This window comes from Choloepus didactylus, chromosome 5 (genome assembly GCF_015220235.1).
Source record: "Choloepus didactylus isolate mChoDid1 chromosome 5, mChoDid1.pri, whole genome shotgun sequence".
Classification (NCBI taxonomy): domain Eukaryota; kingdom Metazoa; phylum Chordata; class Mammalia; order Pilosa; family Megalonychidae; genus Choloepus; species Choloepus didactylus.
Genome location: NC_051311.1, coordinates 105,994,027 through 106,019,542, shown reverse-complemented (window position 1 = coordinate 106,019,542; position 25,516 = coordinate 105,994,027). Strand labels below are relative to the sequence as shown.

The window sequence follows — 25,516 nt, the reverse complement described above, 5'->3', positions numbered from 1 at the left end:
TGAAATTCAAAAGCTGAAGATACATCAATAAAATTTAAAGGAACTATGAAATTGATTTTATACAATCCCAAGTGGTAGCCTTAAGTAGGCCTTCCTGTTCAGTGTAAATTACCTTGAGCAGAGCTCTTCACGAAATGACATGCCATTTACAGAAATCCTGTCTTGGTGTTCTGCTTGGTTAATGAATACCTTCCAGTAAGGTTGAGCCAATTACATAGTACAAATTCAGTTAAATTTTTTTTCTTCCAGCTGCCGCAAAGGTCAAATGTCTGAGAAACCTGCATTTGTACAGGTTAATTTTTCTTCTTGTTTCCAAATGAGACTCTATACTTGCATTCTTGGAGAAGGCTTTTGAAGTTCATGATATTTATGGTTATATCATTCTTCAAGTTCTAACTGAGCAAATGATAGATAAAGGGCAAGGATTTTGCCTGATATAGAAACCCTTCTATCTGGTGGCACAGTAGGTGGTAACAGAGGGATTTTCCAGCAGAAATGGTTGGTCTAGCAGTAGCTAGCTAGATATCTCAGTTTTATTGATATCAACCTCTTAGCTCAGTAGCTAGTTAATATCAACCTCTTAGCTTATTATGGACCTGACACAATTTTTATTAATAAATTTTCATGCAGCTTCGCTCAACTGCGTAAGATACTGTTACTTTTGACATCTCTTTAGCCAGAATCTTTCTGACAAGAATATTTTATGCTATTGTAATCATATTTTCATGGGGTGATTTTATGCATTCCAGTGTATACTGTACCAATTTCCTGTTTCTCATTTGGAAGCTGATACCGTCAACATCTTGTAAACAACAGCTTCTAATAAATCCTGTCCGAGAGGAGACAACAGAAATAGTGAATGAAAGAGTTAATAAGATCCTTGATTAGGGGTCAACATTTCTATGAGGATGTGACTCCTAAGAGGTTAACTGCAACAGTGAGGTTCCAGCACATTTAGTGAATGCTTCTGCAGCTGCCTAGCTTTCCATTACTGGTCTATTTTCTTACTCATTTGCATCCATGCAAACTCAATGATCCTGCTGGCAATGGATAGTTAGACACTTAATTATTCAATACTGTTTCACATTTGAGTATAAATTAACATCCTGTCAATTTCTAAAGACAGCTTTGTAAAGACCCTTGAGAAATATGATTTAAAATACTGCCAAGGCCTAAAACATGATCTCAGTCAATTCTTTCCCATTGCTTATGGAGTAGAGAGATGGCAGAGATAATTCTGAGGAGCAGGGATAATCCTGCCACGTAGATTTGATTTGAAGCACATTATATTTTCTAAAGGAGATTTGCTTTTCTTGTTTGGCTTGGTTGACATTGATTTTCAAATGTGTTGAATTTCGGCCACAGAACCAGGCAAAACCTGCATGATGGTGGCCCTTAGTCCCTGCACAACAGTCCAGAATTATAAGGCTATCTGAAGAGGTTTGAAAAATGGCAATAAATCAAAGTATCAGCATTTTTAGTTCAGCATCCTTGGCTGGGGCATATGTCCATTCACTTATTCCTGAGAATCCTCTGCAGGAACCACTTAAAAATGCTTGGAACTGTAAGTTGAGTAATTATATAAAGTTCCAGTTTGCAACTTGGGGGTCCCTGATAGTTCATGAGACCCTTCATTTCTTGTTCCCTTTACCTGGATTTTTGTTTCAATTTATGCTTACATGAAAAAGTGTAAAATTCAAAAGGATAAATCAGAAACATGGGAAACCAATAGAAATATTTTTAAATGCTTCTCTTTAGTCACTTTTATATCTAGCTGACTTTGATTTGTGGAACCTATTATTTTACAGAGTATTTCAGTATTCCTTACAATTGGGAAAGAATGCCAAACTGGTACATACTTTTGACAAGATGCTTTGGCTGTGTGGTGACTGAGGACACCTGGCGCTATTTCCTACATAGGCTCTTACACTGCAAAATAATATATAAATTTATTCATAAAATTCTCATGAGTTTCAGTGTCCATTTGGAATGGAAGCTGAATGTGCACATCGTCTGGAAATCCTTATTCTTGGAACTGGATTTCTCACTGGAATCACTCTTCTATGTGATCATGTAATTCTTCTTTGGGCACGGGTAACCGTTCATCTGATAGAAACTATTGCTGGCCATGTGGTTATGATATTCCTCTCAACCCTTTATCTCAACCGTTTCTATGCTCTTTCTTGGCATCATGATTTTCTCCACATGAACTTCATCATTAACTATGCTTTGATATTTTTATGGTGGGACAGATTTTGGAATGGTCTCTCAGTTTGTTGCCTACACTGAAAAGGTTAAGAAATTTGAGAAAAAGACTGAGTAAACGTTTTACGTAGACTTTCCTGCAGATATGCATTTTTCTGAATTGAAACTAGTAGCTAACATTGCTTCTGAGGAGCAGAATTAAGCATGTGTCTTGACTGCTAAGTGATACAAAGAATATTACCACCTTTAATTACCTTTCTATTGGGAACTTTTCCTACTTTACATGTGAGTTTTATATATGTAGAAAACAATAGATATTTAAGTACAGTTTTTTGAGGAAATTTTAAAGGCCATGTTGCTAACCTTATAAAAAGCTTTTAAGTACTGGAATAAGTATTACTTTATCTCTTTTCTGCTGCGATATCATAGACCTGAAGTTGGAATTGGTCTTTAAATCTTTTAAATATATAGTGCCCGTTTCAGAGAGCTCTTAGTAGTGGTGGTTTGGGCCTCATATTAAACTTGAAACATTTTTTAGAATTTGCCTACAGATCAAAATATCATGGGTTGGAACATAATAGTTGATACAGTGAGTGACTAAGCTACTGAATCAGGAATTGCCAGCCCTGAAAACTTCCACTCTTCTATGGAGATGACCAATTTGGGAAGATTCTCCCTTTCTTTGAGGAGTTCTTTTTCATGGCAATGCACTACTGGCATCAGTAAATTAAAGCACTTCTGTATTGGTGCAAATGGAATATTTTCGTCTAACGGTTTTCGAAGTTACTTGGATTTTTTAAATTGAACTTTATTTCTGCTATTTACACCTTTTTTGCATACCAAGTTATCTTTGTATATCTATTTATAATCTAAATCTTGAAACTTTGTGAAGTGACCTGCTGTATTGGCACTTTGAGCTGTTGAGATAAATATGATTTTTGACCAATTATCTGGTCTCCGTTTTTGAACATCACTGCCACCTTTTATTCTTACAAAGAAAAGTTCAGAAATAATTTAATAATTACATTTTATAATCAAAGGTTAATTCCTATTTTTAAAAAACATGTTGTTTTTCCCTTGTGCTGAGGATAGCATTCAAATGTTCTGTGGAACTTGAATTATGCTGTGTGCCAGAGGCAACTAGGCTGTCACTGCTATATCTGTGGTCACTGTACACACAATCAACAGGCTATGTGTGTTCATAATGGAGAGCAAAGTATATGTGTGGCCATTCTATATATGAAATGATAATAGTTTCCATTATTCCCATCATCCTTGTCACATTTTAAAGCTCAAAATTTTCACTCAAAATTTTTTCAGTTGAACCTTTCAATAACTCTCTGAGGTCTTGAAATTGTCCCTTAAAAAGTGAAATAATTTGAGAAGAATTTTTATTTTTTATTAATGAATTTTATTAAGAATTTTATTTTATTATTAAAATAAATATTTATATTTATAAATTATATTATATTTTAATATAATAATGTCTTTTTTTCCAAGAGTTATCCCAAGGATAATAATTGTAATGACTACCAAGTTACAATTACATAGAATAATTTTTTTCTGTGAACATCTTTTGCCCATTTTGTAATGGGGTTGTTTGTTTTCTTGTTGTTGAGTTTTAAGAGTTCTTTGTATATCTTGGGTACAAGTCCTTTATCAGATATGTGTTTCACAAATATTTTCTCCCATTCTCTGGGTTATCTTGTCATTCTGTGAATGGTGTTTTTTCACAGAGAAGTTGGTCTGTTTCCTTCTTTCTTTGTCTTTATGAAGCCAATTTTTTTTTCATGGATTGTCCTTTGGCTGTTGTATATAAAAAGTCATTGCCAAACCCAAGGGCACTTAGATTTTATACTGCGTTACCTTCTAGGAGTAGTGTAATTTTGTGATTTACGTTTAAGTCTATCATCCATCTAGAGTTAATTTTTGTGAAGGTGTAAGGTCTGTGTCTACGTTCATTTCTTTTGCATTTGGATGGTCAGTTGTTCCAGCACTATTTGTTAAAAAGTCTATGTTTTGTTCCTTTGACAAAAATCAGTTGACTATATTTGTGTGGGTCTATTTCTGGGCTTTTGATTCTGTTCCACTAACCTATTTGCTTATTCTCATTTGTTTGGTTTGTGTTGTTTGCTTGTTTGTTTCATTGACTCTATCTCCATTAACTCATATCAGTGTTAGCAATCCTTAAAAAATATAATAATCCATTCTCCCACCTTCACAATCACCCTGGCAAATGGCCACATCCAGTTTTGAGAAGACTGCAGGGATATTCTTGCGTGAATGCTTTTGGTAGCACTGCCAGGTCCATACTTCAGGGTTCAAGACTTCTTCCAGTCATTGGCCCTGGTCTCTGAACTGACTTAAGGATGCAAAACAGTGGGAGCCTGTTTTTTCCACTGCAGAGGCTGTCAGCTCTCTGCTTACCAAGACTCAACTGTTTATTGTACAAATGGATGAACATCCTTGCCAGACACCCATCTGTCAAACTTCTAGGAACACCCTTCATGTAATAGCTACCGTCTTAGTCTTCTATAAGAAACAGCATTGTTGCCACACAGTAAGTATGCCTCCCTTGCTTCTTGTAGGTAAGTTCTGCTCCCTGGGCTGTGCCATTCTGGAATCTCATCATCCCCACTGATAATAGGTACCCTAGTTCCATGGCAGCTTCTCCCACTGCCACTAGACTGCAGAATACAACCATTATTGAAATTCTCTCCCTCACCAAGGCATCCCTTAATACCTTAATAAAAAATAATGCCTTCTGTTTTTGTCTTGGGGAAAATACAAGGATTGATTTTTCTTGGGGATTATAGAATAAATCTATTCTAACAGACCCTTGAACTTATCTGAGCCTGACCTCCTTGAGTCTTCTGAGTCCTTCTTCAATATATTCAGGAATTTACAGCATCTCTACTTCATTGGTAATAGACTGTTGTGGTCAGGTTTCAAGCAACCATTGCAGAAAATTATTAGGTCCAGCTATAGGTATTTTTGCCAACACTTAGATTCATGGATGATATCCCCAGGTCAATGAATTCTCTTCCAATCAGCTTTATCTTTTGTACATCCTGCTCTAACACACTTGAGATCCACAACAACACATTCGCTCAGTACCTGCTGTTTTATATTTCCCAGGTCTTGTCTTCCTTTGACATTTAGGCAATTGCTTTCCAGCCCACTTGGGCTGTGCTGAAACTTGATCCTGGTTATTGGGCTTGAGACCAGAGTGATCAAGAGGTATAACCACTAAGTTTTGACTTCTGATTGAATATCTTTACAATTAACCACAGGTGAAATTTTAGTTATTGTGGTATTACTGTATGTCATGGGTTATAATTATCTCACTAACAGGCAGGTGAGCAATCTAATACTAAATCTCACTCTGATGGTTTTAATACCAGATTACCTAAAATATAGAACCTGAGGTAAAGATTGAGGGCTGTAACTTTATTTGGAAGTGTAATCCTGGGTCTGTAAGACTAAAGAGCAAAAATGATGAAAGGAAATAGTGATGCAGGTAAGACAATTTAAAGAAGCAAATACAAATTCGTGCATTACCCAACTGGTCACAACTTCAGAAAATATTCATAATAATAACACTCAATTTCCAGATCATGAGGATCATCTTCCAGAGAGAATTGTAAACCAGGCCATGTTCAACAATTTCACAGGGGAAGAAAACAAAAGAAATTTACCGTTCAATTATCTTGCCTGTCTTTCCTCAAACTTCTGGGCTATGTTCTCCAGGATTCTGAGTTGGTCCCATGAGGAGGTCCCATGAGCTGCTCTTTACCTGAGTCAGGAAGTATTAAAAGAAACAAGAGCCTCTGTGAGTTTGACCAAGTTGTTCTTTGGCACATCTCTTAAATTATGTGCAAAGATCATTCTTCAGCCTGGGAGAGGCTGAGTCAGCCTGAGATGTTAGGAAAAGAGATGAATACAATAGTCACAAGGGCTTTTTATTGAGCTAGTGGACAGGATCTGGGAGACAGTGAATCTGAAGAGGCATATAAATTCGCTCCAGTTTATTATCCATTTTTTCAAGACTCCTTACTTTCAGTTTAACTTATTTTACTGTGCATATTTTTGTAAATAATTGAATATATTTTGAATCAAACAAGGCATATAATACTCGTAAAAGGCACCTTGAATTTGGAGCAAATTGTTTATGATGTACAGGTAGAGCATCCAGTTGAAGATTTTCAGTAAATAACATAAAAATTCAAAACCTAAGGTCAGAGTGAAAGAGATTTGAGAGTCAGAATTTGCAGATATGGGACTGAATGAAACTGATTGGGTAGAGAGCACAGAGAGATGAGGGAAGGACTGAAACTCTATATTTTACTGTATTGGATTTGAAGAAGGGTTCCTCATCTAACTGTCATCACTTTTTCGATTAATTCAACTTAACAAGTAGGAGAAAAAAAAATGATTCTTCAAAGTAACATGGCCTGGAAATTAGCAGTGAAGCTAACTTTTGAAAACCAAGAAAAGACTTTTATAAACACTGTTTTATGGAATTCTTACCATAGCCATAAAAAGGTAAGTATTAGTATGGTGGGTATTGTGGATTGTCTCTTAAAATTTCCACTCCATCTGCCTTCTTGGTAGAGACGTTGGAAATCTAAAAACTAACATTCAAAATTTCCTTAGTCTAGGATGGAGGATGTAAATTAAGTTTCATCAATTAATTTTACTTGCATGAGACTTAAAAGGTAGAGGTGTGTAGAGCTCATTCTATTGGTGATATAGCTTCTGAATAACAAGCATGTAGAGAGCTGGAGATTTGGAGTTAACTATGGTAACTGGACTTATTGATCCAGTGTCTGATGAGCTACCTTATAGGTAGGTGAGAAAGCTGTGGCAGTGGTAAAAGTGGTAGCAAGGGCAATTTCTGATCTCTGGATTGCAGCTCCATGGAGCATGGCTTGGAAATCAATACTTAAGTGAAAACCTCCAAACTTCTGCAAAAGAACCCCCAAACTTCCATTTATTTTGGACATCCCTGATTCTCTTTATTAAATCCCCCTGGATTGAATACTGCAATGGTATATTTTTAAATTGAACTTGTTAGGTTGAGATAATTGCAGACTCATATCCAATGGCAATAAATATTAGATATCATCTATAACCTTTACACATTTTCCCCCAATGGTACATCTTGGAAAACTATAGTATGTTTTCACAGCCAGGATATTGACATCGAAAAGGTCAAAATATGAAACATTTTTTATCACAACAAGGATCCTTCATGTTGCCCTTTTATAACCATACCCATGTCCCTTTCATTCCCAACCCTTCCTAATCTGTTCTCCATTACCATAATTATGTCAGTTCAAGAATGTTATGTAAATGGAATAATACCATATGCAACCTCTTGGGAGTGGCTTTTTTCCCACTCTTCATAATTCTCTGGAGATTCAAGTAGGTTACTGCATGCATTAATAGCTTATTCCTCTTTATTACTGAGTAGCATTACGTAGTGTGGATATGCCAGTTTCTTTAACCATTCACTTATTGCAGGACATCTGGGTTGTTCCAGTTTTTGGCTGTTAGGAATAAAGCTGCTGTAAACATTTGTTTACAGGCTTTGATGTGAATATAAGTTTTCAATTCTCTGGAATAAGGGCTCAAGATTACAACTGCTGGGTCATATGGTAGTTACATCTTTAGTTTTTTAAAGAAAAATACCAAATTGTTTTCCAGAATAACTGGATGATTTAGATTTCCACAAGCAGAAAGATAGTGCTCTTGTTTCTCTATGTTCTCATCAGCATTTAGGGTTGTCATTTTTTTCCCTTTGCCTTTCTGATATGTGTGTATGATATCTAATTGTGGTTTTCATTTGTATTTCTCTCAAGGCTAATATGTTGAGATTCTTTTCACATTCATGTCTGCCATCTGTATGTTCTCTGTGATGAAATGTCTCTAGATATCTTTTGCTCATTTACTACTTGGATTGCATATTATTTTACTGTTGAGTTTTAGAGTTCTTCATATGTTCTAGACAATAGTTCATTGTTGAATATGTAGTTTGCAGATATTCTCTCCCATTCTGAAGCTCTTCATCCTAACAGGTTCTTTGCAGAAAAAAAACTTTTTAATGTTTTAAAGTCCAATTTATCAATTCTTTCCCTTTGTGGATCATCTTAGGACTTTTTACCTAACTATACCCTGAAAATTTTCTCCTAGAAGTTGTATAGTTCTATGTTTTACATTTAAATTCATGATCCATTTTTGGTTACTTTTTTCATAAAGTATGAGAGTTAGGTCAAGGTTCATAATTTTAGCCCCTGGATTTGTTGAAAAGGCTATCTTTCCTTCATTGAATTACTTTTGCACCTTTGTCAAAAATTAGCTGACATATTTGTGTGGGTTTTCTATTCTCTTCCATTAATCCATGTATCTGCCATCTACGGAAATCCCAAAATTTTTATTGTTATAGCTATATGTTAAATCTTGAAATCAGGGAGACAGAATGAACTGTCTTGTGAAGTTACCCCTTGCTACCTTATTGCTAATGTTATTGTCTGTGAACAGAGTGACCATAGCTGCAGAGTCAGAAGCTGTACATGTATGCATAAACATGAGCTCCCATACCTGCACTGATCTAGCAACTGCTACTCATAAATACCCAGCCTTCCAACAACAGAGACTGATACTGAACCATTGATATAGCATAATCACTCAATGAGATGAGGTAGCTACTTGGTGGCAGATTGGTTACATAGGGCCCCTTTGACAAGGGTGGAGGGAAAATTTTGTGTTTTCTGAAACTGACGCATACTCCATGTAAATCTTGACCTTTTCTTCTTTCATTGCCTCTGCCATCACCTGAAACTGACTGTACACAAAATACTAGATATTTTGTTGTCATAATATCCCACAATATTGCTTCAATTCAAATGATTATTTGATACCAAAGTAATTAAAATAATAGACACATGACCAAAGGATTCACTAGAGAAGCAGTCAAATTAATAAATGCATGGAATATTTTACAAACTCAACTAATATAACAGCTTAGTTTCAACACATTAGGGGTTTGGGTATTATCTTCCATGATGTGGTATATGATCTAAACCAATGGCCAATATATGGCTTTGTGTCTGGAACAGCTAGAATACATGAGTGTACAAACCAGTGGGGAGAAGTAGGAATGACCTGTCTCACAATCATGTTTAGTGACCTACTCATAAAATTTAACCTTTCTGTCCACAAATCTTCCACTTCAGTGCAGATAGAATCCTTGATTCTTTGGCAGTGATAGGGAGAATACTTACAACAGAGAATGCTATCAGAGTTTTACTCTACTATAAGCTGTAAGTATCACCTTGTTACCCGCCCCCCGCATAGTGTTTTTTTTTTTTAAATTAGAGAACTTTTGGGTTTACAGAACAATCATGCATAAAATACAGAATACAGGATTTCCATATACTACCTTATTATTAACACCTTGCACTGGTTTGATACATTTGTTACAACTGATGCAATCTAATTTTCATGATTGTATTATCAACTGTAGTCCGTGGTTTAATTTAGGGTTCACTGTGTTGTGTGGTTCCATGGATTTTTAAAAAATTTAATTCTAGTGCCATATATACAACATAACATCTCCCCTTTCAACCACATTCAGATATATATTTCAGTGCTGTTAATTATGTTTACAATGTTGTGCTACCTGATTAGTTTTGACTCCACATGCTAGAAGACCAGTAGGCAAAGACTGAAGTTATTTTACTGGATTAGGAATTGTCCTTGATTACTACAGAGCTTCTGGAACCCAGGTGATTTACAAGGCTGTCTTTGGTGCTTCATTCACCACTGAAAACTGTGAATAGGTATTTGTGCAACTAAGAAACCATACCCCTTTAAGTTTCAGTTTAAGGTCTAGGTCACTCCGGAAAATAAGCAATCTAGATGAGTGAAAGTGATGGCAAAAAATGAGGGAAATCTTGAATGGGTGGTAGAAGACAAGGGGATAAGAAGCATCAGTCTTGGGCCTAGGGCTAGCTGCAGCATTGCAGACCTCAGCTTTGTTTGCTAAAGCTGACTGAATCTGCACATCTCTGGCTAGAGAACATATACTGCCATCCTTTTCTGCTATGAGATCTGGATAACATAACAGGTTGCAATCAGATATGAGTGGCACAAGGGATGGAATGAACCAGGCTCATTTCATCTGCCTCTTTGAGCTTCTCTCCCTTTTGCTCATTGCAGAACACTGGTTGCTATTGCTTTCATTTCCTCTTCTGACACTTCCACAATTGTAAATTATCAGACACTGGAAAGGAAAATAAAAGCTCCACTAATACTGATGAAGCCTACTTTGGGGTAAAGACTAGAATTTAGCCTAGTTCCTATTGCTGTGCCACAGAGTGGGCTACGGAAACTCTTAACACTGAAGTCTCATCCAGTAGGATCCACAGAGGTTCTGTTTCCTTCCAACTCATTTTGACTTAGAGGAAGTGCCCAGCCTTGGGATGTGACATCTACCTTTCTTTAGAAATTGCTTGGAAGGCCAGGGGAAGACAAATCATAGGAACAGGGAATTTATATCCATTGGGAGAACATTTAAAAATGAGAGACAGGAGACACTGAGGACCTGGCAAATGAATTTATTTTCCTTCCTCCCCATCCCAACCACCCCAGTGGAGTATTCTAACAATGTGATTCTACATGGTCTTTCTGGAAAACTATTGTCAATAGAAACAACCAACTGGGTTTTCCTATAACTTTGTGAACATATTTGTATCATATCCTCAAGTATTTGCTTTTCTTCATTCTCTCCTCATTTCTTTTCACCTTCTACTCTTCTGGCCTTTAATTGCACCTCTCAATAAAGCCTTTGAACATTAACATTTGCTCATGCTCTGTTTTCCAGGTAATCCTAGGCAAAAAATAAAATAAAATAAGGGTGGTGTGATGGTTGGGTTCATGTGTCAACTTGGCTAGGTGGCCTAGCTGTCTGGTCAAGCGGGCACTGGCCTGACGATTGCTGTGAGGCTATTTGAGGCTGGTTGGTTTGTCAGATCATCAGTCAATTGGCTGCAGCTGACTGATGATTCATCAAGGGGCGTGCTTCCACAGTGAGAGAATGCAATTGGCTGGATTTGGTCCAGGTGATCAGTTGGAGGCTTATAAGCCGGACAGTTAGAAAACCTTCACTTCTTCTTCAGCTGCTCAGTGAAGCTTTTCCTGGGGAGCTCGTCGAAGTTGCCAGTTCATTTCCTGAGGAGTTCGTCAAAGTTGTCAGTTCGTTTCCTGAGGAGTTCTTCAAAGTTGCCGGTTCGTTTCGTGAGGAGTTCGTCAAAGTTGTCGGTTCGTTTCCCGAGGAGTTCATCGGACGTCTTCCTTGGAGTTGACAGCTTGTTGACGGCTCTGCAGAATTTGGACTCGTGCGCTCCCACAGTTGCGTGAGTCACTTTTACAATTTGATAATAAGAGACATCTCTCATTGATTCTGTTTCCAAGGAGAACCCTAACTAATACAACTTGGTACCGAGAGTGGTTCTTGAGAAACGGAATCTTAAAATGGGCTTTTACAACTTGTTTTCTACTCTGATTAGATTCAGAGGCACTAATGACTCTATTTCCAATAATCAAGAGGGTACTAAGAGTCCATGGCAGGAGTTGGCAAAGGAAATACACAAAATAGCACCATTTGATTCTCCTAATTGTGCTCTAGTATGAAGCGAGGCTCTGGGTGACAGCGTTTTCGACACTTTCATGGAGTTTTGCAATATTAAGAAGTCTAATGATGTTGGCTGGCTGCTCTTAGATACTTTGGATACAGTTGTAAGAGAAAGGGATGAGCTAAAGGCTTCAAATTCAAAACTTGAATGCCGTATGACAGATGTAAAGGGTTCCATCTGTGCCCTGAAAGAAAATCTTATTTCCTGTGCCCGCAGACTGGAGGTTTCTGAAAATCAGACGCAGTCTCTTATTGTGCGAGTAGCACATTTACAGTGTAAACTAAAATCTCTACCTCTCAGGGTGTCTGCTGTTAAAGTAAAGGCATTGATTGGAAAAGAATGGGACCTAGAAACTTGGGATGGAGACATATGGATTGATAATAATGACAGTGAGGACATTGGAACCCTGGATTCTGCTGGGTCGTTGTTAGATTTACCTGTAGAGGGCTGTCCTGGGGAAACAGCTTCTCTGCCTCCAGTCTGCCCTAAGGAGCCTGCCATGCAACTCCCACCTAAGGAGATTGACCCTTCAATGCCTGCTAATCTTGTAATCATCTCCCCTGAGGAAGCAGCCCTCACTCTTTTGTCTGGAGAGATTAATCCTGTTTTAAGAGATGAAAATGCAACAGAGTGCCCTGAGGTGAATGGCTTGAGAGATAATTCTAACTCTTTTCATGACCCACCCCCACCATCAGTTTTTGCTTCAAGACCTATAACTAGGCTCAAGTCCCAACAAGCCCCAAAGGGTGAGGTACAAAGTGTGACCCATGAGGAAGTACGCTATACTCCAAAAGAACTGTATGAGTTTTCCAACTTATACAGACAGAAACCAGGGGAATATGTGTGGGAATGGATACTGAGAGTGTGGGATAATGGTGGAAGGAATATAAGGTTGGATCAGGCTGAATTTACTGATATGGGCCCACTAAGCAGAGATTCTGCATTCAATGTTGTAGCTCGAGGGGTTAGAAAGGGTGTTAACAGTTTGTTTGGGTGGCTGGCTGAAACATGGATCAAAAGGTGGCCGGCATTACCAGAAGTTGAAATGCCAGAACTGCCCTGGTATAATGTGGAGGAGGGGATTCAAAGGCTTAGAGAGATTGGAATGTTAGAGTGGATTTATCATGGAAAACCTGCTCACACAGCCCTGGAATGTCCAGAGGACACACCTTTTACCAGGACTGTAAGGAATAAATTTGTGAAACTAGCTCCATCATCCCTGAAGAGCTCTGTAGTCGCCCTTCTCTGTAGGTCAGATATTACTGTAGGAACTGCTGTCACTGAACTGGAATCCTTAAACACAATGGGGATAATTGGGTCCCGAGTCAGCAGAAGCCAAGTGGCTGCAGTTAATCGCCACAGACAAGGTGGACAGGACTATCAATGGCCAAGAAACTTCAGGAATGAAGGTTTGGGTCTCCACACCAGGCAAAGAACCATGGCCAGCTGAAGTGCTTGCTGAGGGTAAAGGGAACATGGAATGGGTAGTGGAAGAAGGTCGTGATAAATATGAACTACGGCCACGTGACCAGTTACAGAAACGAGGACTATGAGGATATGAATATTTCCTCCTCGTTTTGTGATGGTTATGTTTGTATTTGTCTGTGAAGAAAATATTTTTGCTTTCTTCTCTGTCTTATCCCCTTATCATATGGCATAAGCTGTAACGTTCATTTTGAAGATATGGTTTTAGGTGATGTGTACGACTGCCAAGTTGACAAGGGGTGGACTGTGATGGTTGGGTTCATGTGTCAACTTGGCTAGGTGGCCTAGCTGTCTGGTCAAGCGGGCACTGGCCTGACGATTCCTGTGAGGCTATTTGAGGCTGGTTGGTTTGTCGGACCATCAGTCAATTGACTGCAGCTGACTGATGACTCATCAAGGGGCGTGCTTCCACAGTGAGAGAATGCAATTGGCTGGATTTGGTCCGGGTGATCAGTTGGAGGCTTATAAGCCGGACGGTTAGAGAACCTTCACTTCTTCTTCAGCTGCTCAGTGAAGCTTTTCCTGGGGAGCTCGTCGAAGTTGCCAGTTCATTTCCTGAGGAGTTCATCAAAGTTGGTTCATTTCCTGAGGAGTTCTTCAAAGTTGCCGGTTCGTTTCCTGAGGAGTTCGTCAAAGTTGTCGGTTCGTTTCCCGAGGAGTTCATCGGACGTCTTCCTTGGAGTTGACAGCTTGTTGATGGCTCTGCAGAATTTGGACTCGTGCGCTCCCACAGTTGCGTGAGTCACTTTTACAATTTGATAATAAGAGACATCTCTCATTGATTCTGTTTCCAAGGAGAACCCTAACTAATACAGGTGGTAAAATTAATATGAAATAAAATGTGAAACAGTAAAATAAGGGTAGAGTGAATTTATTAAAAAAAAATAACATATCTTACAGTCCATTTCAGTACAAGAGGTGCACTTTCTGAAAGCCAACATAGAGAAAAAAATATAATCCTTGAGAATTTGCCAGTCCATAACATAATGACAAATATAATGATCAGGAATTGAATCTACTATGCAAAGTGAAACTCATAGACAACATTAGACATTCCTGGATTTTTTTAATGTGGGAAATCCCTTATCTTCTTCTACTTGTTTAAAATTGTGAGACCCATACCTACTTAGCAGTATCCCAGAGAGTTACCAATTACATTCTTGGAGATTAGAAAATAATCTAGGCAGCATTTTGAGTGTAACAGAAAATGGGCTTCCACAAACATTTTTTTGCTTTGATTTTTTTAGTACCAGGCCCTGTGGTATGTGCTAGGTTCTGTTGAAACAAAGATTCCTGCCATCAAAAAACATCTATAGTCGTGTGTGTGTGTGTGTGTGTGATACAATAACATATGTTCCCAGTACAAGTAAGGAGAGTCTATAGTGGGTGCAGATAATGGGGTGTTGAGTTCTACATGAGGACAGCCAAAAAAACTCGCTAACAAAGTAAAGTGTATAATGAAATTTGAAAGATAGAAATGTAGGTACCAGGGAGATTTTCTGCCTGAGGTCTTGGCAAAGGGACCAGTGTGAAACATGAAAAGTTACAGGAGATTTGGGAAAGTTGGACCTCAGAGTCCTAGAATATGAGCTGAGTGGGAGTGGTATAGATAATGTTTAACAGGTAAACACAGGGCAGATAGCGCAGAACTGTTTATGCCATATTAGAGTTTGACCTTTCCTACTTGGAAATGGAAGTGAAAGATAATGTTTAAATGGTAAATATAAAACAGGTTGCAGAGAACCATTTATACCTCTGAAGAGTTTGAACTTTCCTATTGGGAGCCACCGAGGGGTCTTATGAAGTGGGTTATAACATAATTTCCATTTTAGAAAGGTCACAGGGATAGTAATGTGGAGGATGGGAAATAGGTTTGGGAAGAGGAGGTAAAACTAGAGGTAAGAAATCACTTTGGAAAATATGATGATAATCCAGACAAGAGATGACAGGAGTTTGAATTAAAGCTTAGCCACGGAGAGCTGAAGAAAGGAACAGCAAAGAGAGATGTTACGTGGGTACCATGAAGAGAAGCTTAGCATTATTTGCATATGAAGTAGAATTCTAGTATGAATGTGATTGTCATCATAAAAAATTATAGCGATCTCACTTCATGCTAGATATTACACTAAGCACTTTCCATGAATTAATATAATTAGGTTTAATGTTGCATTTGGTGACTGAATGGATGGCAGTGCCATTCACAACAATCATGTATACATGGGGTAAACAGGCTTAGAAGACAAATCCTACTTCCGATACTTAGTAGCAGAGTCAGACAACTCTGAATTTCAGTTTTCATCAACTGAGGATGTTAATTTCTACCTTGCAGAATCACCTTGATATTTAAAAGAGATAAAATATAGCACTCTGACACAGTTGGCACTCAAAAATTCATTAATGCCTTTCCTCCCTTCCTTCTATTCTTTAATTTGTAAAATATTTCTACATCACTTTTGGTGGGGAAAGAACTTTTATTGTAATCTTATGAAGTGAGGCTATGCTGATGTTATACCATGTTTTTCAAATTTGGGTTAATGATAATATTCCAGCTATTGCTACTGGATATTTTCAACTTGTTTTTTGCTGCAATTATATTGGAACAATACGCTAAAAAACTTAATATTGTGTGTTTTTATTTTGAAGCTATAGCAAAGCTACTGCAACATTTCATACCAAATGGGATACATTTAGTGTGGGCATCTTACAGATTATTTTTCTATTTTTATAAATTGAAGTATCACTTTGGATTAGCCTAAACCCTTTGTGTAGCCTCTGTGTCTCTGTATCTTATTGGAATTGTGATTTGTGTTTAAATGTTATCTTTTCTTTCTCTCTTTCTTTCTTTTTTACTTATGTACTTTCGTACTTTGATTTAATATCTCATTAGTTGGGTCATTCACTGTTACACCCACTAAACCTTTCATTTAAATTTACCAAATGGCCAGGTAGTTACAAAAATATGATTCCATTACAAACTATTCTCACTGGATGGGTAGCACTGCTTAATTGTGCAGAGCATGGATTCAATCTCCTTGAAAGTACTTCTGCCCTGTTGTGATAGCTTGCTATTATTGCCAGATAAATTATGTCTGTGTCTCTAACACATGAAAGTGTTAAGAATGCAGTGTATCCATTTTGTGCATGTATTCCTAAAATGCTTGTGACCTTGACTAAGGACAAACTGGATGCTTTTATAAATCATACTCTGCCTTTGCTTACAAGTCTCTGGAAGGAAGAGAAAGTGTCCTGTGGAGTCCTTGGAGATTGTAAATTCACCATTGAGATCTTAGCCATCCCGTTGCTAGCTTTTAGCTCTTCATAGATTATCAGGATCTCCTAATATGGCCAAATTCACTGACATCACAATATCTCTTTTGTAATATGTGCTATTTTATTTCTAACAAAAAAGTGACTACTTAGTTACACTGTCATTATCACTGACAGATTCATTACATTGCTTTTCTGAAAGCAACTAGGTCACTGAATCTTACTGAAGGCAAACTGTGAGTTAGCCATTCCACATTCCTCAGGGCAGACTTCCTACCGGTAATGAGGAGATTTCCAGGGGAAGCCCATATCATAAATTGTCAGACACTAGAAAGGAAAATAAAAGCTGCACGCAGTTATTCCTTAAGATGAGACTTCTAACTAGCAAAGTTTTGCTTGATACTGACAGAAAAATATCAAGTGTGAATTATTATATCTATGTTTAAAAAATAGACAGCCATCTATTTGATTAATACACATACTCAGATAACATATTTGTAGACTTAGAAGTTAGAATCCTAAAAAACAACTGGTATCTCTCCTGGATGTGAACTTGTGATTTAACCTATTTTGAGGCTATAATTAGCTTAATCTGACTTTATTTCCAATATTGCAATTAGCTCACCAAATTTTTACATCAAATGAATGTCACACTTGGGGGAAGAAAACAATTCTATGAACACTTTAGCTTTTATAATTATTATTGAACCATGCTAAACATTTCATGAAAATGTTTGTTTCAACCAAGAATGTCTGACTTATTAAGAATACTTTTGCTGAAGGACTGTTACTCCTTCTCTGGATTTACAATGATAGAATGAAAGAGAAAGGGATATAAAATTATCTCTTTGCTTCTACTAGTGTTGTTAAAAATAATGGCATGTGTTGATACAGCTTAAATAACTAATTGCAATTGACATCTAATGCAGCCTACATTCTTGTTTGAATCAATGAGAAGTTAGCCATAATCACAAGAAGGATTTTGTTTCCTACTAAAGGAAAATTTATATCTTTGGAAGTGACATATCATTAAGCACCATCTTGTACTCTGTGTTGGTATTTTTTTCTTAAGTCCAAAACAATAATCTTGCTACAGTCTGCCAGCATGAAATATCATAGCCAATACTTACGAGGTACATTTTAGATACTGATTCAGGGAGGAAAATATATTGAAATAAGTAAAACAATCATGCTTCTTTTCCTTAAGTGAACTGTGGGTGAAGCAATTCTGGTGGGGAGGGAGTGAAATTAATGTACATTTATTAATAATGTCATATTATAATATGGTTCCTACTGACTTTTTATCTTGGGATAATAATAGCATCTAATAAATCTTAGCAGCATATACATTCATTTTCTTGGTTTTGAGGAAAGTGTCTAATTTTGTTAAGAGTCGAATTTATTTTCTATAATGTGTCCTTTGACATAATAGACCCTTCATTTTGGAGCTCTATCATATGTGCACTTTAATTATATTTCACTCAGGTTAATAAAAGTATAATTAAAATATATTCTACAAAGTACAGTCTTAATTCTCAACATATCACTATTGAGTTAAAATGTAAAGGAAACTGAATTAGCAGCAGACTTTTTTTCTATGTCATGTAACATGTTTCGTAAAACTCACATCTGAAAAAAGGCCACAAGTGACAGGGGAAGGAATGGAAGTTATACAGATCAATCAAAATATTCTTACCCTATTGGCAATTTGCAGCCAGAAGTTCTATATGCTAAAAATGGGCTTGTGGTGTTGATGTATTATTTTCCATTCAAGGTGTATTATTTCTTTTGAAGGCATGTTGTTTTCGTTTAAAGATATATTATTATAATTATATTCCCAATGCTCTAATTTTAACATATACTGGAACCACATATATCTTTGAAAGAGCCCCAAACATGTTCTTTTGCACTCCAGAAAAACACCTTCTTTAATTTAGCAGAGCTTATGGTGCAAAGTCCATTTCAGAACTGAACTATAAAAACTTTCAGGATGATATAAGCAGTCTAAATCAAGCAGTCATTCATGGAGGAGTCAAGAAAAGGATATTATAGCTTTTAAGATAGTGAAGGGAAATAACATATGACACTGACAAAAACCATTCCATTTGACTACTTTAATGGTGCGTAGAATAACACACAGTAGCTTAGAGGGGAAAAACAAGAGATTTAATTTATTCACCTGTACAAAGAGAAAAATATTTTTTTGATTTTGCAGTGATGTTGAGGTACCTATAAGTCTTGGCCCTGCATTAATGTGGAGTCCAGAAAGTCATCTCTTAACTCATCAGCAGAGCCTTCTCTCTTCGATTCTGTTTGAAGGCTTCCCTCTCTGAGATCACATCCAATTATTTTCCCCTTTGCAAGATTCTAAAATGTTTTTAATGTCTATAGACCTAGATTCCTAGTGTTCAGAAGCAAAGAAAGGGAAGGTTTTGCAGACCAAACAGGGTGATTTGCCACTTGCTATTATTATGTGTGCAATTGTGTTTACAATGTGTATGATAACACAGGTACTTCATACCAGAGCTGGTCAAAGTCTTTCACTCGATCTTTGAAAATAATGCTCAGGATTTTCTCTTGCTTCCTAGTCTGTGAAATATCTGATATGTAAACACACTCTAAAGGAAACAAGATATTTGTAAACAGATTTGGTGACAATTGTATGAGCTAATTTGTGTCAAAATTGCTCATCATCATAGCTCGGAATCCACTTACTATTTTAAAATGAAGGAATTTTCATTAACGGTACTACTTCAAAGTTTTTGTAAGTATCAAATAAAATTATGTTTATGAAAGTGATTTGAGAATTTTAAAGTCATTTGTAAATTTTAGTTATTATGCCATATAACATGGATAAGCATGTAATAACTACAATGGTTTGCAACCTGGGGTGTCTATATGCATCATCTAGGCAGTTGTAAAAATCCTGATACTTGAAATGTATCCACAAGATTCTGATGAGATAGGTTTGGGATGTAGCCCAGAACTCAGTATTTTTTAATGCTCTCCAGGCCAGGTTATTCTTATGTACATTTAAGGATGAGAACCATATTTTGAGTATGTAATACATGCCAAGCACTTTACATTATTATTTCTAATTCCTGCAATCAGAAAAGTTAATAAAATTAAGAACCTGTTCCAAGTCCTTACTGAACCAGGATTTGAGCCCAGTATTTTCATCCTTGTCCCCAGGTGTTCTAACAGTATCATACTACATATATGATTATAGGACAAGTATACAGAAGAACTCATTTTCTGAGTTAAAAAAAATCAAGTATTCAATAAGACATGACTTTACTGTTGTGAATTACTAGTGATGTTACTAACTGGTACCACCATTTTTGAAAGTCACTTGACAAAATCTATTAAAACTGTTGTCTTATAATAACCAACAATAATCATATGCTTACCTTAAGAAAGATCCACACCTAGGAACTGCATGTGGGTTTCCTCATTTATTTTCATAGAAAGTTTATGAGATAAATGATATTATTTCTATTTTACAGAAAATGAAACTATATTACAAAAAATGCTGGGAGAGTTTAGTCAGTTGCCCCAAAGTAATACAGGCAATCAATGGCAGAACTTTAATCAAACCCATCAATCTCCAGTGTGACCCTATTCTCTTTTAACCAAGTAATTTTGCATTTACAAACACATCCTAAGGAAATTATTCTGAATAAGAAAAATAAGCTAGGTGCATAAAGATTCTCTCTTAATGATAAACAAAAACTGTAAGAAAACCCACAGATATTCAACAATCAAGTAAATTATTGTAGATATATGCAATAGGATATTGCACACCTATTGAAAACATTGTTTACACCAATTATAAACAAGGAAAAATGTTTACGAGCTCCCTTCTACTTCTGCAAAGTATGTAGAAAGCTGTAAAACTGTGGCTACTTCACTTACAACAGGAAAAATCAATATAATCTATAGAATCATAACTTTTCTTGAGTCAATCAGAGAGCTAAAATTGAAAGGCAATCAAATAAACCTAATTCCAAATATGGACAAGCCCCTCCAATGGGTGAAAGAATACTCACCATTGGCAGAGCAGGGGGAAAGGCTGCCATACAAGTGGGAAAGACGAAATCAAATATTTTAATGAATTTTATAGGCCAAGTGTGTGCCAACTTGTCAGTTTGGGTTTTCTCTGGCCCCAAATTCAGGGTAATTCACACATGCAAGCACTTTTTTATGTGTCTCTGCTGGGTACTCATTTCATGCAATTTAAGACACTAGTAAAAAATCACTAATTTTGGTTTTATTTGCTATAATAAACAAGAGAAGGGATCAGTTAAAATACATCTTGAATGGAATTAGAGGTTCCATTAATATCTATAAATGCATATGTACCAGATTCTCGGATTCCATATTGTACAATAGATTGTCAATTCACAAGAAAAACCAGTGAGTGAGTAACATGATTATTTACCATTTTAATTGCGACATGCATGTTGTAATTTGGCTCCATAAACCAGTCAGTTACCCATTGATTTAATTCTGGAGCTCCTTAGCATAATTTCAAAGGACTGTTGTATAGTTTTTCAAACATGTCACTTCTCTGCTAGTGAGTGAAATCATTTCACGTAGCATTTGGCAGTAGGACATGTCTTTTAGGATGGCTAGAAGGCAATTTTGCTTTGTTTTTGTTTTTTTTTTCCATTTTATTGCACATATGTAATAGAAAGGGTGATGTATATACACAAATACATGCCCTGAAAGGTAAATATCACACCCACAAATACACACAATGTTAAAGCAGCATGTATTTTCTTGAGCTGAAGCTTCCTTAACACAAATTTTGGACAGTATTCTGTTTCTGCCATCTGTATCCAGTATTTAGAGATGCCAAGACATTGCATAATCGGATAGCAGTAAGTTCTTTACACTCACGGCATCTGGGAGACAGGTTTGAATTAATATTGAGGAGCTTGACTGGTATGAAATAAATCTTCAGAATAAAACTGAATTGACCATGTCTGTGTTTTTGCAAAAATCTTTTCAGAACTAAGTTTGACATTTTTCCCCTCTCCCAGGGATGGCAGCTTAGTGCTGGTTATCACTGCAGTTTAATGAAACTTTAGAACTTTCAAATAGAGAAACTAATTACTATGTCACTTCAAGAGGTTTTCAGGTTCTCCTCCATTTCCTTCCCCTGCTTCATAATCCAACCCCATATATGCAATGTGGGAGAGGAGAATTGCATTACTTTATATTGAATAGAAATACATCCTGGTAATAAGGTATTTTCATAAAGTGGAAAAATAAGTAATTCAGAAGATATGTGTTAAATTATCTGTTTTTCAGGAACCAAGGCTCCCTTTCTAACCTAAAATACTAGGGTCAAGGTAGGGAAATGAGTGAATGGCATGTGAGTTCATGACATCTGGGTTCCCAGATGACTTTTTAACTTGCAGGAACCAAATATGCCTGGGTTTCTTTGAACTGACAACTTAAATTCTAATTCTAGCTATTCACCTTTGAAAAAAATGGGAGGTACACAGCTTGGGCTCAGCACATAATTGGTCTTAAGTCATGTTTTCTGCCTGTAATTATCTCTTTGAAGTAGATGGTTTAAACTGGGAGCAGGGCCATGTTTTTAGGTTCTTAGGTGAAGACTCATATTTTTGGAACAAAAAAATTCATTTAACTAACTTCTAGGATTAGTTTGCTTTTTAATATTTAAAACTGGATGGTTAAACTGTAATAATTGACAAATTAGAATCATATATTAGGGGCATGAAGAATAAAAATAGAAAAATAAAAATAAAACAACAAAAACAATACCTGCTATTAGAAATTGGAGAAAGAAATGACCGCAGGTCTTAGTTAATATCCAGATTCTACAGAATGAAAAATTATGCTGAAGCTTACACTTAGAATGGTGGGCTGAAGCCTTTGGAGGTGAGCTAGAGGGTATTGAAGCTTAGAAATTAGTTTTATTACACTGTGGAACATGGAAAGCCAACCCCCACCAGGAGGAATTTCATACTCCAATTTTAATCTATATTGATCATCTTAAAGAAGGATTCGGCTGCATCCATGTACCACTCAGCATAGTCCACAAATGGGAATAAATCATACAATAAAGTAAGGGAAAGTGTCAAGTTGTATAAAACAAATGGGGAGACAGGTAATGAGCACAGAAGTGAAAAAAGAGAATAAAAGTGGATTGTCTTTGAATTCAAGCAAGGGATTGGCACATTTTCTTATGAGTTTTTATTGTAGTTATTGTAATTTAACACCTAGTGAGTGCTCTTTAAGAAATAATAGCATTGTCTTTTTTATCTCTGTGAAGTTCAGGATTTTAACTTGTGGGAAGATAAATCTGGGTGAGCAGCTGACGATCAGAGAAATTCTCTAAGGGAAGAATAAGGTTTGCCTCTTTATCTCTAGAACTATGTTTTATTTTTGGTTTATTATTTAATAAAACCCCTCCTGTTGATGGGGTTTGTTAGCATTGCATCATATCTAAGGATTATAAAAATAATCTCTGCATTGGAACGGTGCATTTATGCTTAGAATGTGTTGCATATACATTCTCTCGTTTGAGTATCCTAACAACCACAAGAAGTAGATATTAGTACCATTATATTATGGTTGGGGGCCACTATTTAGTGTTGAAGCCAAATAATAACCAGAGAGAATGACATAATTCCTTAAATTTAATTTAACTGAGACCAAGAATAACATGTCTTCTAAATGCCTGGAGTTGATAGTAATTCAACTCTCAATGTGCATTATATCACAGCATATCTCAGTGCACACTCTATCAGTGCACTATCCTAATGGGAAATATCATGATTTCAATCAGAGTATATTCTGAGAGTCTTCTCTATCAGAGGTTTTCTTACAGTCTTATTTTTATCTTTTCAAAAATCTTACCTAAAGGAATTCCTGTTGTCAGTACAAATATTGAATCCCTTCCATATCCTGCTTTCTCTTAAAGAAAAATAAAAGATATAGTATTGTCATATTCTAAATTAAGTTATAAATATCAATAACAACTTAGCCTGTTTCAACTCAATGCCTACTTATGCATTTAGCAATGTAAACCATATCGTCTTTTCATTTGAAACAGAATATTTATGTCTCACAGTTCTTGATAGTTTTTGATGTTCATTAAAGTTCACATGAATAAGAAGACTATCTTGTTCCATAGCATGAACTCTAGACATTTGCATTTGATGTGCTTATATTGCAATTTGAGAGATGAGCATGAACTTCCAAAAGCAATTATCAGTTTCTCAATCAAAAATATGTTTGACTGGATAGAAAACTAAAAAAAGTCCAGCAAAAGAGATGGAATAGGGCCATAAGCCAACATTTTTCTTGGAATTGGGCCAACTTTTAAGCAAATAACTGTTTGTTAACCAGGAAGCCAGAGGGACTACATAAATTTTAACAGCATGGCAGATGTATACTCCTTAGTCTAAAAGACTTGGGTTTTCAGTTTAGGCTATATTGCCCATTAAAACTGTGATACAAGATAATTCATGTAATTACTTATCCCTCAAATGTATTCGCCAATAGGAGGTTCTAAATAAGGTATGCTGTGTCTATAGAGATACAAATAAATGAAATAATATATGTAAAGTTATTTGAATTTAATGAATGGAAGAAATAGTGTGAAGCTGTAAATAAATCTAAACAATACAGTTTATCATTTCCATTTTGGGAGACTGGAAATATAAATCCAATAGAGATGAAATGAGTTGGCCTAAAGTCTGCTAATAAATGAGCAGAAACTTAAGGCTAGGGCTCGAAGGCTATCAGCCTGTGGCTTAAACCATAAACCATTCTCATTTTGTGTCCCCGTTTAGATCACTGCTGTCTCCTAAAAACAGACATAATATTCTACCATAGACCCTTGGATGTAGCACTGGCATAAACCAGACTTGCCCTAGCTTCTGCATCTCTTTTCAAATCTTACTAGTTGAGCAGAGTAAAGCAGCCTTATTCTCCATGGCCATTTGGAGCTTGACAAAAGGAAGTTAAAGGTTAAGACAGAAGTGAGGAGCTAAACTTGACACTCCTGTCTCCACATCCTAAGTTACATTGTCCAGGTGGCATGGCCCTGGAGGATGGCAGTATTGCGCTCAAAACCTTCGATACCAGTAGTTGTTTATTCTTCTTTTACAAAAATTGAAGTCTGAGTGATTCTGGCTCAAAATATCTGCTAGTTTCCTTTTTGTTATTGGCTAGAAGTTAATTTTGTTCAAAGTTGTGCCTTCCAGGCTTCAGGGAAGAGAGAAACTTGAAATGCTGAAAATGTCTCATGGTCATTCTGGAAGTACTTCAGCTAATTAATTTAGAAGTGTCCTATACAAAGCAAAGTATAGTATTTTTGTACCTGTAGTCTTATACAAGATCCCTTTTAATGTACCTGAGATTTTTCTGGAGTTCTTGGCTACCCCATGTAAGTCAGGCAAAGTCAGAGTTGTTCCTGCCTAAACTGATCATTCAAACCTAAGGAGATTTTCTTATTATCTTTACATATATTTATCTGTGGTAGATACTGTGGATGCAACCCAGCTCCCCTTTTAAGGAAGGATATTGCCCAGCTCCTGGGAGTGCAGACCATAGAGTGCTTTCAGCCATCATCTCCTTCCAAGATCACTCAGTCTCAGAGTTGTCTCACCTAAGGTTATGCCCCTTTCTGGGATTGCACACGTCCATTGACTAATCAACATGGGATGTAGAAACCTGGTCATCACCGGCCAACTTGGACAACTCTGAAGGGTTGTCCAGTGCTTCCCAGGCTTAGTTGGGCCTGCACAGCAGCTTTGCTTTTTCCTCTGCCCTTCCTTTCTAAAGGAATTAGTCTAAGGGCATTCTCTAATAAATATTCT

General features: G+C 36.6%; 1 pseudogene; it reads left to right on the top strand.

The window, feature by feature from the left end:
- Positions 1-1,449: 1,449 nt before the first annotated feature.
- Positions 1,450-2,323, top strand: LOC119535155 (annotated as a pseudogene).
- Positions 2,324-25,516: the final 23,193 nt, after the last annotated feature.